Source organism: Nerophis ophidion, linkage group LG20 (genome assembly GCF_033978795.1).
Source record: "Nerophis ophidion isolate RoL-2023_Sa linkage group LG20, RoL_Noph_v1.0, whole genome shotgun sequence".
Lineage (NCBI taxonomy): Eukaryota > Metazoa > Chordata > Actinopteri > Syngnathiformes > Syngnathidae > Nerophis > Nerophis ophidion.
The window spans coordinates 9658396-9672777 of NC_084630.1; the positions used below are offsets into that span (position 1 = coordinate 9658396).

The 14382-nt window shown below is 34.1% G+C and overlaps 1 protein-coding gene and 1 long non-coding RNA gene across 3 annotated transcripts in view; both read left to right on the forward strand.

The window, feature by feature from the left end:
• LOC133538702 (zeta-sarcoglycan-like) overlaps positions 1-14382 on the forward strand; it is a 466471-nt gene that overhangs the window by 151920 nt on the left and 300169 nt on the right. The window lies entirely within an intron of this gene.
• LOC133538703 (uncharacterized) lies at positions 7-3701 on the forward strand. Its single transcript, XR_009803086.1, has 4 exons — positions 7-65; positions 598-676; positions 3256-3327; positions 3444-3701. It is a non-coding gene; the product is annotated as an uncharacterized LOC133538703 (long non-coding RNA).

Below are 14382 nucleotides of genomic sequence, written 5' to 3' on the forward strand. Positions count from 1 at the left end.
AGGTCCCATCTCAACATTCTCCGGATTCAGATGTGAGCCATTAACTGACTTCATCCCTCCAACAGGTTATTACATGTCTATTTTTACTATATCTGCTCTAAATTTGACCCAACCTATATTTTGAAAGACATTTATTTATTTTAATCTCTCACAGATCAGTTTATATGACAACTTTTTCGCAAGGGTACATCCATGTTAGTCAGTAGAAAGTTTAGAACTCATGTTTAGCAAAATAGGAGATGTTACAAGTCAACAACATAAATTCTACATGTGAGCACTCGTCATGTCCTTATATTGTTTGAAGCAAGAAAGACTTAGGTGTGTTTCATATAAGGTCCTCATATTTTCTGGACCAGAAAATGTGTGTTACAATGTTAATGTCAAAGCTTTAAAATGAGTGTCTCAATTCAGGTCCTCATATTTTCTGAACCAGATTTTTGTGTGTGTTACATTCATAATGAATTGTCTAAGAGCTGAAACTCTGTAATAATCTTTACCCTTTATCTGGCATTGTATGCTCAGATTTTTATCAACAAAAAGTGGTGAGAATGTTATAATTAATTAGTTATGACATTATATTTTTGTGTTTTGTTGCAGAAACCAACTGTTTGAGGTTCTATCTCAACATTCTCTAGATTCAGATGACAGCCATAAACCGACTTCATCCCTCCAACAGGTTATTACATGTCTATTTTTACTATATCTGCTCTAAATTTGACCCAACCTATATTTTGAAAGACATTTATTAATTTTAATCTCTCACAGATCAGTTTACATGACAACATTTTCGTAAGGGTACATCCATGTTAGTCAGTAGGGAGTTTGGAACTCATGTTTAGCAAAACAGGAGATGTTACAAGTCAACAACATAAATTCTACATGTGAGCACTCGTCATGTCCTCATATTGTTTGAACCAAGAAAGACCTAGGTGTGTTTCATATAAGGTCCTCATATTTTCTGAATCCGATTAGTGTGTGTTAAAATGTTAATGTCAAAGCTTTAAAATGAGTGTTTCAATTCAGAAAATGCAGTGCCTCTTGTTTACAGCCGGTTTCTGCAGCGCTGTTTTCATTGATCAAAGTATTTTTTCGGTGGTCGTGTTTTTGGTACATAACTTGTAAATAGTGCGCAAATAATAGGCTATATATATATATATAAATACATTCAAACCCCGTTTCCATATGAGTTGGGAAATTGTGTTAGATGTACATATAAACAGGATACAATGATTTGCAAAGAATTTTCAACCCCAATTCTGTTGAATATGCTACAAAGACAACATATTTGATGTTAAAACTGCTAAACATTTTTTTTGCAAAGAATTTAGGGATTTTACCATCTACGGTCCGTAAAATTATCAAAAGGTTCAGAGAATCTGGAGAAATCACTGCACGTAAGCGATGTACTGCATTAAAAACCGACATCAGTGTGTAAAAGATATCACCACATGGGCTCAGAAATACTTCAGAAAACCACTGTCAGTTACTACAGTTGGTCGCTACATCTGTAAATGCAAGTTAAAACTCTACTATGCAAAGCAAATGCCATTTATCAACAACACAGAGGAACGCCGCGGGCTTCGCTTGGCCCGAGCTCATCTAAGATGGACTGATGCAAAGTGGAAAAGTGTTCTGTGGTCTGACGAGTCCACATTTCAAATTATATATGGAAATTGTGGACGTGGTGTTCTCCGGAACAAAGAGGAAAATAACCATCCGGCGCAAAGTTCAAAAGCCAGCATGTGTGATGGTATGGGGGTGTATTAGTGCCCAAAGAATGGGTAACTTACACATCTGAGAAGGCACCATTAATGCTGAATGGTCCATACAGGTATTGGAGCATCATATGTTGTCATCCAAGCAACATTATCATGGACGCCCCTGCTTATTTCAGCAAAACAATGCCAAGCCACGTGTTACAACAGCGTGTCTTCGTAGTAAAAGAGTGCGGGTACTTTCCTGGCCCGCCTGCAGTCCAGACATGTCTCCCATCGAAAATGTGTAGCGCATTATGAAGTGTAAAACACGACAACTTAAGCTGTACATCAAGCAAGAATGGTAAAGAATTCTACTTTCAAAGCTTCAACAATTAGTTTCCTCAGTTCCCAAACGTTTATTGAGTGTTGTTAAAAGAAAATGTGATGTAACACAGTGGTAAACATGCCCTTTCCCAACTACTTTGGCACGTGTTGCAGCCATGAAATTCAAAGTTAATTATTATTTGCAAAAAAAAAAAAGTTTGAGTTTGAACATCAAATATGTTGTCTTTGTAATGCTTTCAATTGAATATGGGTTGAAAAGGATTTGCAAATCATTGTATTCAGTTTATATTTACATCTAACACAATTTCCCAACTTTTATGGAAACGGGGTTTGTATATATATTAGGGCTGGGCAATGATTAAAATTTTTAACCGAAGTTAATCGCACTATTTCTCTTATTAATCGCGATTAAATGCATTGTATACGCAAAGCCCAATAATGAATTCAAAAGTAGTGTGTAGTGCACCTTTATTGGAATATTCTCCCACATGAACAAAAGCGCCAAAACATTTGTTGAGCAAACACAATTTAAATCAGTCCTTGTTAAACAGTAGCAGTTAAATAGCAAATTTTATGAAAATCAACTCAAAAAATGTAAATACAAACATTTAAGCTTATTGCCACTGCCAGGGTATTTAAGTTATCCTGTTTGTTATGGAAAATAAATATAATCTACATACAAATCTCTGAGCCACAATCATAACATCTGAACAGGCAATTTCTGAGGTAACAGCAGAAACATTTTTTTTTATCAGGGATCTTATGTTTAAAAAACTTATATTATAGGTAGTGGGCTGTTTTAGGGAATTTTTGATCAAATTATCTGTAGTAGCAATATTAATAATGTTGTGTTTATTCTGCGTAGTGGACTTAAAATAATTATGACCATATCTGTTTGCTTGGTGCTTTGATAAACTGAACACATATACATGGTACTATATTGTGATGTTATGAGCCAGGGGAAAAAAGAACTACCCTACCCAGCATGCAACAGGAGTGACGAGCATGCGCGGTAGCCCGGTATAGGTTGTGTCGCCATGACGGCATCTTGTATGTTGTGATATGCACGCTCTGAAAGCAAACGTTAAGAAGTCAGCCAACACTCCTGGTCTGCATTATTCATAAATAGACAGACAACACATATACTCCGCTGCTTCACAAAGCACAATATGTTAAATGTTTACTTTTACAGTTTTCTAATTCTTCCTTTCAGATTGACAGCAGGACAAATCGCTGGAAGTGGGTATGTCTCAAGCTTCTTCCACTTGGTCCACTCCAAAGCGGGGTAAATAAATAATCCACATCATTTACTAGAATATTATATTAAGTTTTGCACCTTTTCACTGTGTTATAGTCATTTTTCCTTCAGTAAGAAATTGTATTTTGTCTCCTTTATGACAGCTGCAAAGGGGAAGAAGTGGAAGCAGTTGAATGACACATGTTGCATTTTGTAACTGGCAACAAAGTACCAGGTAAAAAAGATTGTGAAGCCTGCCTCCATAAAGAACTAGTAGCTCTACAGGACAGAGATTGGCTTGCCATCAAGTACTACATCCATAACAGAATTATATTAAAAAAAGGGAAAAAAAATGTTTTCCCACATCTTCTGTGGTAGTTTGAGTATGTTACCAGCAATTAAAAAAGCAAAATAAACAGCAAGCGTTTTGTATTTATTCCAGATAATTCTTAGCGACAAAATCCACAAAAACAATTCAGTTACACTTAGTTGACAATTACATTTTTACCCATGTTTCTTTTAAACTCTTCTTGGTTTTAGATTACAGTAGCATGGGATTGGGATTTTTTTTTTAAATGACAACACATCAACTAAACCAACTCAGGTGGTTTTGTTAAGTCTCTGATGTCATTAGCCTCATATGTCACATGAACCTGAAATCTTAAACACTCTGTGACGTCATGGTTGTCATATTTCACAAACTTGAAATCTTAAACACTCTGTGACGTCATGGTCATCATATGTCACATAAACTTGAAATCTTAAACACTCTGTGACGTCATGGTTGTCATATGTCACATGAACCTGAAATCTTAAACACTCGGTGATGTCATGGTCGTCATATGTCACATAAACTTGAAATCTTAAACACTCTGGTCTTCATTTGTCACCTAAACCTGACAAGTCCTCATATGTACCATAAAAATCAGGTTCAGAAAAAAACAAAAGAGTTGCAAAAATCTCAATAGACCACTGTGTTTCTAAAATTCTGGTTCACTAACCGTCTGATTCCCAGGCCTGCAGGACCATTGGAAAGGCATGTCCCCATATGTCACGTTTTTGTCATAAGTCCCCATATGTCACCCAAACACGTATGTGTGTGTGTGTGTGTGTGTGTGTGTGTGTGTGTGTGTGTGTGTGTGTGTGTGTGTGTGTGTGAATTCTTGTATTTCTACCCTAGGACCGGTAAACAAGTTAGGACCGAAATCATGGTCCCAATACGAAGAAACAATTGCCTCTATTAGAGAATGTCTCATTTGCACCCCTGGTGGTGAAATCTGTCAAAACTAGGGTGGTCCCAAAAAGGAGGGATTTTTCAAATTGACTATGTGTCGGTTTTAAAAGTGCTCCCCCTCTGGTCAACATATGAAATTACAAGTGTGTGTAAGAAATCGAAATGCGGCCCCTTTGGCCAAAATGAATAAAACAAATAAAATATGTTTATAGAGACCTACTGGAATAACAGTAAATAATGAAGATTACAAACTAATTACAAACCAAAAATAGAAATAAATAAAAATGAACTAAAAGAAGTGTTTTTCTCACAATGTGGCGACTGTTCTCTTATGAAAATGGGACAAATTTCTCATATTCTTTCTGTTTCTGTAATGTTTCAATATTTTCTTGTAAAGTATTACTTTTTAATGTAAAATAAATAGTTTTAAATGCAAAATGGTGACATTTGTTATATAAAATTATGAAGTTTGTCATAATGTTGCCAAGTAAAATTTAGATCGGAAGTTTTATCGTAAAATTGTGACTTTTGTCAAATAAAATTACGACTCTTTTCATAAAATTGCCATATGTTTAAGCTTGTATTGTAAAATTGCGCCTGTTATTGTATAATATTCCAATATTTATCATAATATTGCACAAACGTTCAGTTTTTCTTTTAACATTTTGACTTGCGTTAAGTAAAAGTATGACTTTTATTATGGTACTGCCAAAATTCTAAGTTTTTTCATTTGACATTCCAACTCATTTTTCACTACGAGCTTTTTAATATTTGCATAATTTGTATTTATTATTAATGATGCAAATACAAAATCTTTATATATCTAGAAAGGGTGGTCTTAAAGAGGGAGGCTGGAGGTCCCAAGAAGGTTATAAGTACAAAAATGTGTGTATGTGTGTACGTGTGTGTGTGCATGTGTGTGCGTTTGTGTGTGCGTGTTCTTGTATCTTGATACCTGAGACATCAATGAGGAAAAGTACCTTCCATATGAGGACCGGTAAACAAGTTAGGACCGAAATCATGGTCCCAATACGAAGAAACCATTGCCTCTAATATAGAATGTCTCATTTGAAATCTGTCAAAACTAGGGTGGTCCCAAAAAGGTGGGATTTTTCAAATTGACTATGTGTCGGTTTTAAAAGTGCTCCCCCTCTGGTCAACATATGAAATTACAAGTGTGTGTAAGAAATTGAAATGCGGCCCCTTTGGCCAAAATGAATAAAACAAATAAAATATGTTTATAGAGACCTACTGGAATAACAGTAAATAATGAAGATTACAAACTAATTACAAACCAAAAATAAAAATAAATAAAAATGAACTAAAAGCAGTGTTTTTCTCACAATGTGGCGACTGTTCTCTTATGAAAATGGGACAAATTTCTCATATTCTTTCTGTTTCTGTAATATTTCAATATTTTCTTGTAAAGTATTACTTTTTAATGTAAAATAAATAGTTTTAAATGCAAAATGGTGACATTTGTTGTATAAAATTATGAAGTTTGTCATAATGTTGCCAAGTAAAATTTAGATCGGAAGTTTTATCGTAAAATTGTGACTTTTGTCAAATAAAATTACGACTCTTTTCATAAAATTGCCATATGTTTAAGCTTGTATTGTAAAATTGCGCCTGTTATTGTGTAATATTCCAATATTTATCATAATATTGCACAAACGTTCAGTTTTTCTTTTAACATTTTGACTTGCGTTAAGTAAAAGTATGACTTTTATTATGGTTCTGCCAAAATTCTAAGTTTTTTCACTTGACATTCCAACTCATTTTTCACTACGAGCTTTTTAATATTTGCATAATTTGTATTTATTATTAATGATGCAAATACAAAATCTTTATATATCTAGAAAGGGTGGTCCTAAAGAGGGAGGCCGGAGGTCTCAAGAAGGTTATAAGTACAAAAATGTGTGTATGTGTGTGTGTACGTGTGTGTGTGCATGTGTGTGCGTTTGTGTGTGCGTGTTCTTGTATCTTGATACCTGAGACATCAATGAGGAAAAGTACCTTCCATATGAGGACCGGTGAACAAGTTAGGACCGAAATCATGGTCCCAATACGAAGAAACCATTGCCTCTAATATAGAATGTCTCATTTGCACCCCTGGTGGTGAAATCTGTCAAAACTAGGGTGGTCCCAAAAAGGAGGGATTTTTCAAATTGACTATGTGTCGGTTTTAAAAGGGTTCCCCCTCTGGTCAACATATGAAATAACAAGTGTTTGTAAGAAATTGAAATGTGCCCTCTTTGGCCAAAATGAATCAAACAAATAAAATAAATATGTACATAGAGACCTACTGAAATAATTTGAAGTAAATATTGAAGATCAGAAACTAATTACAAACAAAAAAATAAAAATAGTCTTTTTCTCACAATGTGTCGACTGTTCTCTTATAAAATTAGGAAGAATTTCTCATATTCTTTCCGTTTCTGTAATATTTTAATATTTTCTTGTAAAAGTATTATTTTTTAATGTAAAATGAATAGTTCTAAATGCAAAATGGTGACATTTGTTGTATAAAATTATGAAGTCATCAAGTTGCCAAGTAAAATTCCGATTATAAGTTTTCTTGTAAGATTTTAACTTTTTTCATGTAAAATTACGACCATTTTCATTAAATTGCCAAATTTTTAAGCTTGTATTTTACATTTGCGAATATTATTGAGTAAAATTCCAAAATGTATCATAATATTGCACATATTTTTAGTTTTTCTTGTAACATTTGGACTTGCATTGAGTAAAAGTATGACTTTTATTATGGTACTGCCAAAATTCAAAGTTTTTTTACTTGACATTCCAACTCATTTTTCACTACGAGCTTTTTAATATTTGCATAATTTGTATTTATTATTAATGATGCAAATACAAAATCTTTATACATCTAGAAAGGGTGGTCTTAAAGAGGGAGGCTGGAGGTCCCAAGAAGGTTATACGTACAAAAATGTGTGTATGTGTGTGTACGTGTGTGTGTGCATGTGTGTGCGTTTGTGTGTGTGTGTTCTTGTATCTTGATACCTGAGACATCAATGAGGAAAAGTACCTTCCGTATGAGGACCGGTGAACAAGTTAGGACCGAAATCATGGTCCCAATACGAAGAAACCATTGCCTCTAATAGAGAATGTCTCATTTGCACCCCTGGTGGTGAAATCTGTCAAAACTAGGGTGGTCCCAAAAAGGAGAAATTTTTCAACTTGACTATTTGTCGGTTTTAAAAGGGCCCCCCCCCCCCCCCCCCCCCCCCCCCCCCCCTGGTCAACATATGAAATAACAAGTGTGTGTAAGAAATTGAAATGCGCCCCCTTTGGCCAAAATGAGTAAAACAAATAAGATAAATATGTACATAGAGACCTACTGAAATAATTTGAAGTAAATATTGAAGATTAGAAACTAATTACAAACAAAAAAATAAAAATAATAGTCTTTTATTCACAATGTGTCAACTGTTCTCTTATAAAATTAGGAATAATTTCTCATATTCTTTCTGTTTCTGTAATATTTTAATATTTTCTTGTAAAAGTATTATTTTTTAATGTAAAATGAATAGTTTTAAATGCAAAATGGTGACATTTGTTATATAAAATTATGAAGTCATCATGTTGCCAAGTAAAATTCCGATTATAAGTTTTCTTGTAAGATTTTAACTTTTTTCAAGTAAAATTACGACCATTTTCATTAAATTGCCAAATTTTTAAGCTTGTATTTTACATTTGCGAACATTATTGAGTAAAATTCCAACATTTATCACAATATTGCACACATTTTTAGTTTGTGCAATAAAATAAAATTACGACTCTTTTCATAAAATTGCTGTATGTTTAAGCTTGTATTGTAAAATTGCGCCTGTTATTGTGTAATATTCCAATATTTATCATAATATTGTACAAACGTTCAGTTATTCTTGTAACATTTTCACTTGCGTTAAGTAAAAGTATGACTTTTATTATGATACTGCCAAAATTGCACCCCTGGTGGTGAACTCCGTCAAAAGGAGGGTGGTCCCAAAAAGGAGGGATTGTGTATCGGTTTTAAAAGGGTTCCTCCTCTGGTCAACATATGAAATAACAAGTGTGTGTAGAGAAATTGAAATGTCTCCCCTTTGGCCAAAATAAATACAAAAAATAAATTAAATATGTATATAGAGACCTACTGAAATAACTTGAATTAAATAATGAACATTAGAAACCATTTACAAACAAAAAATAAAAAATAAAAAATAAAAAATGAACTAAAAGCAGTCTATGTCTCACAATGTGTTGACTTTTTTCTGATCAAATTGGGAAGAATTTCTCATATTCTTTATGTTCTGTAATATTTATTTATTTTTTTGTAAAATTATTACTTTTTTAATGTAAAATGATTAGTTTTTAATGCAAAATGGTGACATTTGTTGTATCAAATTATGAAGTTTGTCACAATCTGTCGACTTTTTTCTTATAAAATTGGGAAGAATTTCTCACATTCTTTCTGTTTTTGTAATATTACAAAATTTTCTTGTAAAATCATTACTTTTTTAATGTAAAATTATTATTTTTTAATGCAAAATGTTGACATTTCTTACATAAAGTTATGAAGTTTGTCATAATGTTGCCAAGTAAAATTTCCATTGGAAGTTTTTCTTTAAAATTGTAACTTTTGTCGAGTAAAATTACGACTCTTTTCATAAAATTGTCAAATTTTTAAGCTTGCATTGTAAAATTGCGACAATTATTGAGTAATATTCCAACATTTATCATAATATTGCACAATGTTCAGTTTTTCTTGTAACAGTTTGACTTGCGTTGAGTAAAAGTATGACTTTTATTTTAATACTGTCAAACTTAAAAGGTTTTTTTTGTGAAATTCCAACTCACTTCTCACTACATTTTTTTTTAATATTTGTGTAGTATGTATATATTAAACATTTTGTAAATAAAACATCATTATATATTTAGAAAGGGTGGTTCTAAAGAGGGAGGCATTTTTCGGGGGTCTCAAGAAGGTAATAAATACAAAAATGCGTGTGTGTGTGTGTTCTTGTATCTCTACCCTCCTTGGGACATCAACAAGGAAAAGAACCTTCCATAATGTGAGGACCAGTGAAAAAGTTAGGACATAAATCATGGTCCCAAAACGGGAAAAAAAACATTGCCTCTAATAAAAAAAAGTCTCATTTGCACCCCTTGAGGGGAGTCCCAAAAAGGAGGGATTTTTCAAATTGACTGTCTGTCGGTTTTAAAAGTGCTCCCCCTCTGGTCAACATCTAAAATAACAAGTGTGCAAAAAAAAAATAATAATTGAAGTGCTCCCCCTCTGGCCAACACATGTAGCAACAAGTGTGTATAAGAAAATGAAATGCGCCCCCTTTGGCCAAAATTAATGAAACAAATAAAATAAATATGTATTTAGAGACATACTGTAATAACTTGAAGTAAATAATGGAGATTAGACACCAATTCCAATAAAAAAAAATTCCCCAGAAAATAAATGAACTTAAAACTTTTTTTTTGACACAAGGTGTTGAGTTTGTTCTAATAAAGTTCGGAACAATTTCGCATATTTTTTCTATTTTTGTAATATCGCAGTATTTTCTCGTAAAATGAATACTTTTTTATGCAAAATTATTAATTTTTTATGCAAAATAATGACATTTGTCATATAAAATGATGACGAGTACAATTTTGATAATAATTATAATATTGCAACATTTTTTAAGTTTTCTTTTAAAATTGCGACTTTGCTGTTTTCCTGTGCGTATTGTTTTAATTATTGTCTTTTGTATTTTGGTGGCTTTTTCTCTTTTTTTGGTATTTTCCTCTAGCAGTTTCATGTCTTCCTTTGAGCGATATTTCCCTCCTCTCGTTTGTTTTAGCAATCAAGAATACTTATGTTGTTTTTATCCTTCTTTGTGGGGACATTGTTGATTGTCATGTCATGTTCGGATGTACAATGTAGACGCATTCTTTGCTCCACAGTAAGTCTTTGCTGTCGTCCAGCATTCTGTTTTTGTTGACTTTGTAGCCAGTTCAGTTTTAGTTTCGTTCAGCATAGCCTTCCCTACGCTTCAATGCCTTTTCTTAGGGGCACTGACCTTTTCTTTATTTTTGGTTTAAGCATTAGATACCTTTTTACCTGCACGCTGCTTCCCACTGTTTCCGACATATACAAAGCAAATTAGCTGCTTACTGATATGACACCGAGCTCTAGACAGCACCGACCTTTCAACAATAACACATAATTTGTAGACTATAATTACTGGTTTGCAGAAAATATTTTTAACCCGAATAGGTGAAATTATATAATCACACTGCCGTACACAATACGTGAAGTGAATTACATTTATATAGCGTTTTTTTTTTATAGTAACCGAAAGTGCTTTGCATTGAGAAACCCATTATCTCCATTTAAACTACTTTCATACCAGTGTAGGTGACACTGGGAGAAAGGTGTGTAAAGTGTCTTGCCCAAGGACACAGCCGCAGTGACAAAAGCTGGATTCAAACCAGGAACCCTCAAGTTTCTAGGCAGGCCACTCTACAATTTGAGCCTCGCCGGCCCGATCACCAAAATACACGGCCCGACAGTTTATTTTGTGTAATGTCTTTCTAAAATCCTAACATTCAGGTTTGTGGTTTCTTGTGAGACATCGGGAGTTTATTTAAAAAAAAAGAGCAAAACAATAAATAAATAAAAACAGCCGCCTAAATTCCTCCTTGTGCGTTTGCATTGCGTCTGCGTTTCCACTTAAATCAATGTGTCAACAGCATTTTCACACAGATCAAGTAGAGTGGGACAGGAAGACACAAACAAATAAATCCAGTGCAGAATAAAATGCTGCCTGTTAAATAATAGCTTACTTGTCCATGTTAAAAGCACAAAAAGCAGATAAAAAACACACAAAAAAAAGCATAACCCAGCAAACACAACTTTCTTTTTTGAATATATGTAACAAAGCAATTGTTTCGCATTGAGGAGCAGAATTTATCCGAGATAATTTGTTTGTGACGTCACTCCTGCGATTTGGCGGAGCTGGAGCATAAAAAATGAAACACAAATCGTAGCGCTGCATTGCAAATATTGCAGCAAATTATTTCATAGTGAGTGAAATAATAACTACAGTGGTACCTCAATCTACAGCTAAGAGTTCCACAGCTTTGATTGATACTTCATTAGTAGATTGCACAGTTCAGTACATTTTCCGTACAATTGACCACTAAATGGTAACACCCCAATAAGTCTTTTAACTTGTTTAAGTTGGGGTCCACGTTAATCAAGTCATGGTAAGCTAATATCGTAACTCAGAATACTCATATCGTAAAGCAGTGCCATCAATCAAATTTTAACATCCAACAACAAACAACGCAATAGTGGTACAAGCAACGGCAGTACAGTCGTTTGTAAAGAAATCCATACGATGTTCGGGGATTATATACTGTTTTAGTATAAATATACAGTATTAGTGTCTTTATTCAATATTTAACTAAATTATATTTTAACAGTTTGATGGTTTTATTGTCCTCCGTTTTCTATTTCTAACGCCGGAATTTCCCCACTCTGACACATGAATTTGTCTGAATCCAATAGAATGTACCGTATTTTTCGGACTATAAGGCGCACTTAAAATCCTTACATTTTCTCAAGCGCCTTTCAACCCGGTGCGCCTAATATGTGGAATCATTCTGGTTGTGCTTACCGACCTCGAAACAATTTTATTTGGTACATGTTGTAATGATAAGTGTGAGCAGTAGATAGCAGTCACACATAAGAGGTGTGTGTAGACTGCAATATGACGCCAGTAAACAACACCAAAACTTTAATTGTTCCATTTTTATTAAAGAACATTACACACAACGTTCAAAAATCTTTTAAAATGCTTTAGTACAACTTTGAAGCCGCAACGGGGAGAACATGCAAACTCCACACAGAAAGATCCCGAGCCTGGATTTGAACCCAGGACTGCAGGACCTTCGTATTGTGAGGCAGACGCACTAGCCGCAGAATAATTTTTTGTTAATTTTTTATTTATTATTTTTTTTAATTATTTTTTTTTTTTAATTAAATCAACAGAAAAAACACAAAATACACTTACAATTAGTGCAGCAACCCCAAAAAACTCCCTTTTTCATGACAAAAAAACAAAACAAAACAAAAAAAAAAAAAATATATATATATATATGTATAAATATGACTATACCTGCTCATCAGCAGTGCATCTTTTAATCCGGTGCGCCCTATGGTCCGAAAAATACGGTACTACAAAGAACTTCACCACAGTGATGAAATACAGCCTTTACCTTGGACCGCGACCGCGGTAAGGAGAAATGTTTCATGTTGGTGGATGGATATTTTTTTCCACAGAGCTAAAGTGGTGATTCACCCTCTCTGAGCCGGGAGCTCTCCTGAGAGGTAACGCTCTGAATGCTGGTTGTTTATACAGACTTTTAGAATGTACTTCTAAAACGTGGCTTTCCTTCGTCACACACACCATCAACCACTTCTCCATATTTCCGTAACTAAAAGTCATTTTTTGTTGTTGTAGCAGCTGGCAGGGGTGGGCAATATCGCAAATTTGGGTATCGATACCGATCCGATACCGGCCAGTATCGCCGATAACGATACCGATACCAGAAGTGTCGTCATCTGATGGGGGCGGGGGGGTGACTTCGGGGTATCGATACTTTAGAAAAACAAATTTGTACTTTTGCCTTTATTAATTGATTATGATTTAAGTCCAAAAATAAAATATGTATTACAAAAGTAATATCAATAGCAATAAAGTAATGCAAACAACTACTGAACCTGGCTTGTCGCCTCAAAAAACACAAACACTTAAGGTAAATAACAAAACTGTTGTTATTGAACAAAGTTGTAAACATGAACACAAAAACAAAAGAACTGAGAAATTCAAATAAAAAAGTAATAATATCACTTACAATAAAGTAAGTAGTGCAAATAAGGTGAAAACAAATACTGAACTCGGCTAGTCGCCTCACAACACACAAGAACTTAAGTAAAAAAGAAAACACTAGTTATTAAACAATTGTAAAAATGAACACAAAACAAAAGAACTGAGAAATTCTTATCGTTATTTTAGTGCAATAAAATACTTTACAGCAGACCGGTGGGGGGGGGACCTTTTTTCTTTTTTTTTTTTTTTTTCTTTGTCATGAAAAAGGGAGGTTTTTGTGGTTGGTGCACTAATTGTAAGTGTATATTGTGTTTTTTATGTTGATTTAATAAAAAAAAAATATATATATATATATATATATATATATTTTTTTTTTTTCAAATAAAAATTAATAAAAATTATTCTGCGGCCCGGTACCAATCGGACCACGGCCCGGTACAGGGCCGCGGCCCAGTGGTTGGGGACCACTGCTTTACAATTTACAACCAAGACATTAAGTCGCACTGGAAACACACGCGTGTGTGTGTGTGTGTGTCTGAGTGAACCTCGGAGCGAATTATACTGATGTGTGTGCGCGAACGCACCAAGCGTCATGTTAATTGTATTTATTTTATTTTATGTTGGGTTGAAGATGAATTTTTAAAGTGTTTTTAAATCCCGTTCGCGACCCATCACTAGGGAGGAGGGTGGAGTGGTGAGGAGCGCTGCGCTGCGCTCACATTTTTTTTTTTAAATCGGAGTGATTCGCTTAATTTGGTGAAGTATCGATACCATCACGCCAGTATCGATACGATACCGATACTCACCAAGTATCGATACTAATGATACTTGGTATCAGCAGCTGGCTCCATCAGCTTGCTGACTGACTACATTTGTCATAACTTGGCTTGAACATGGATTGTTTCTTCGATGCAGATGAGGATCAACACCAGCGAGGCGTGGACGTGAGTACATAGTTGTTTATTTAAAACTATA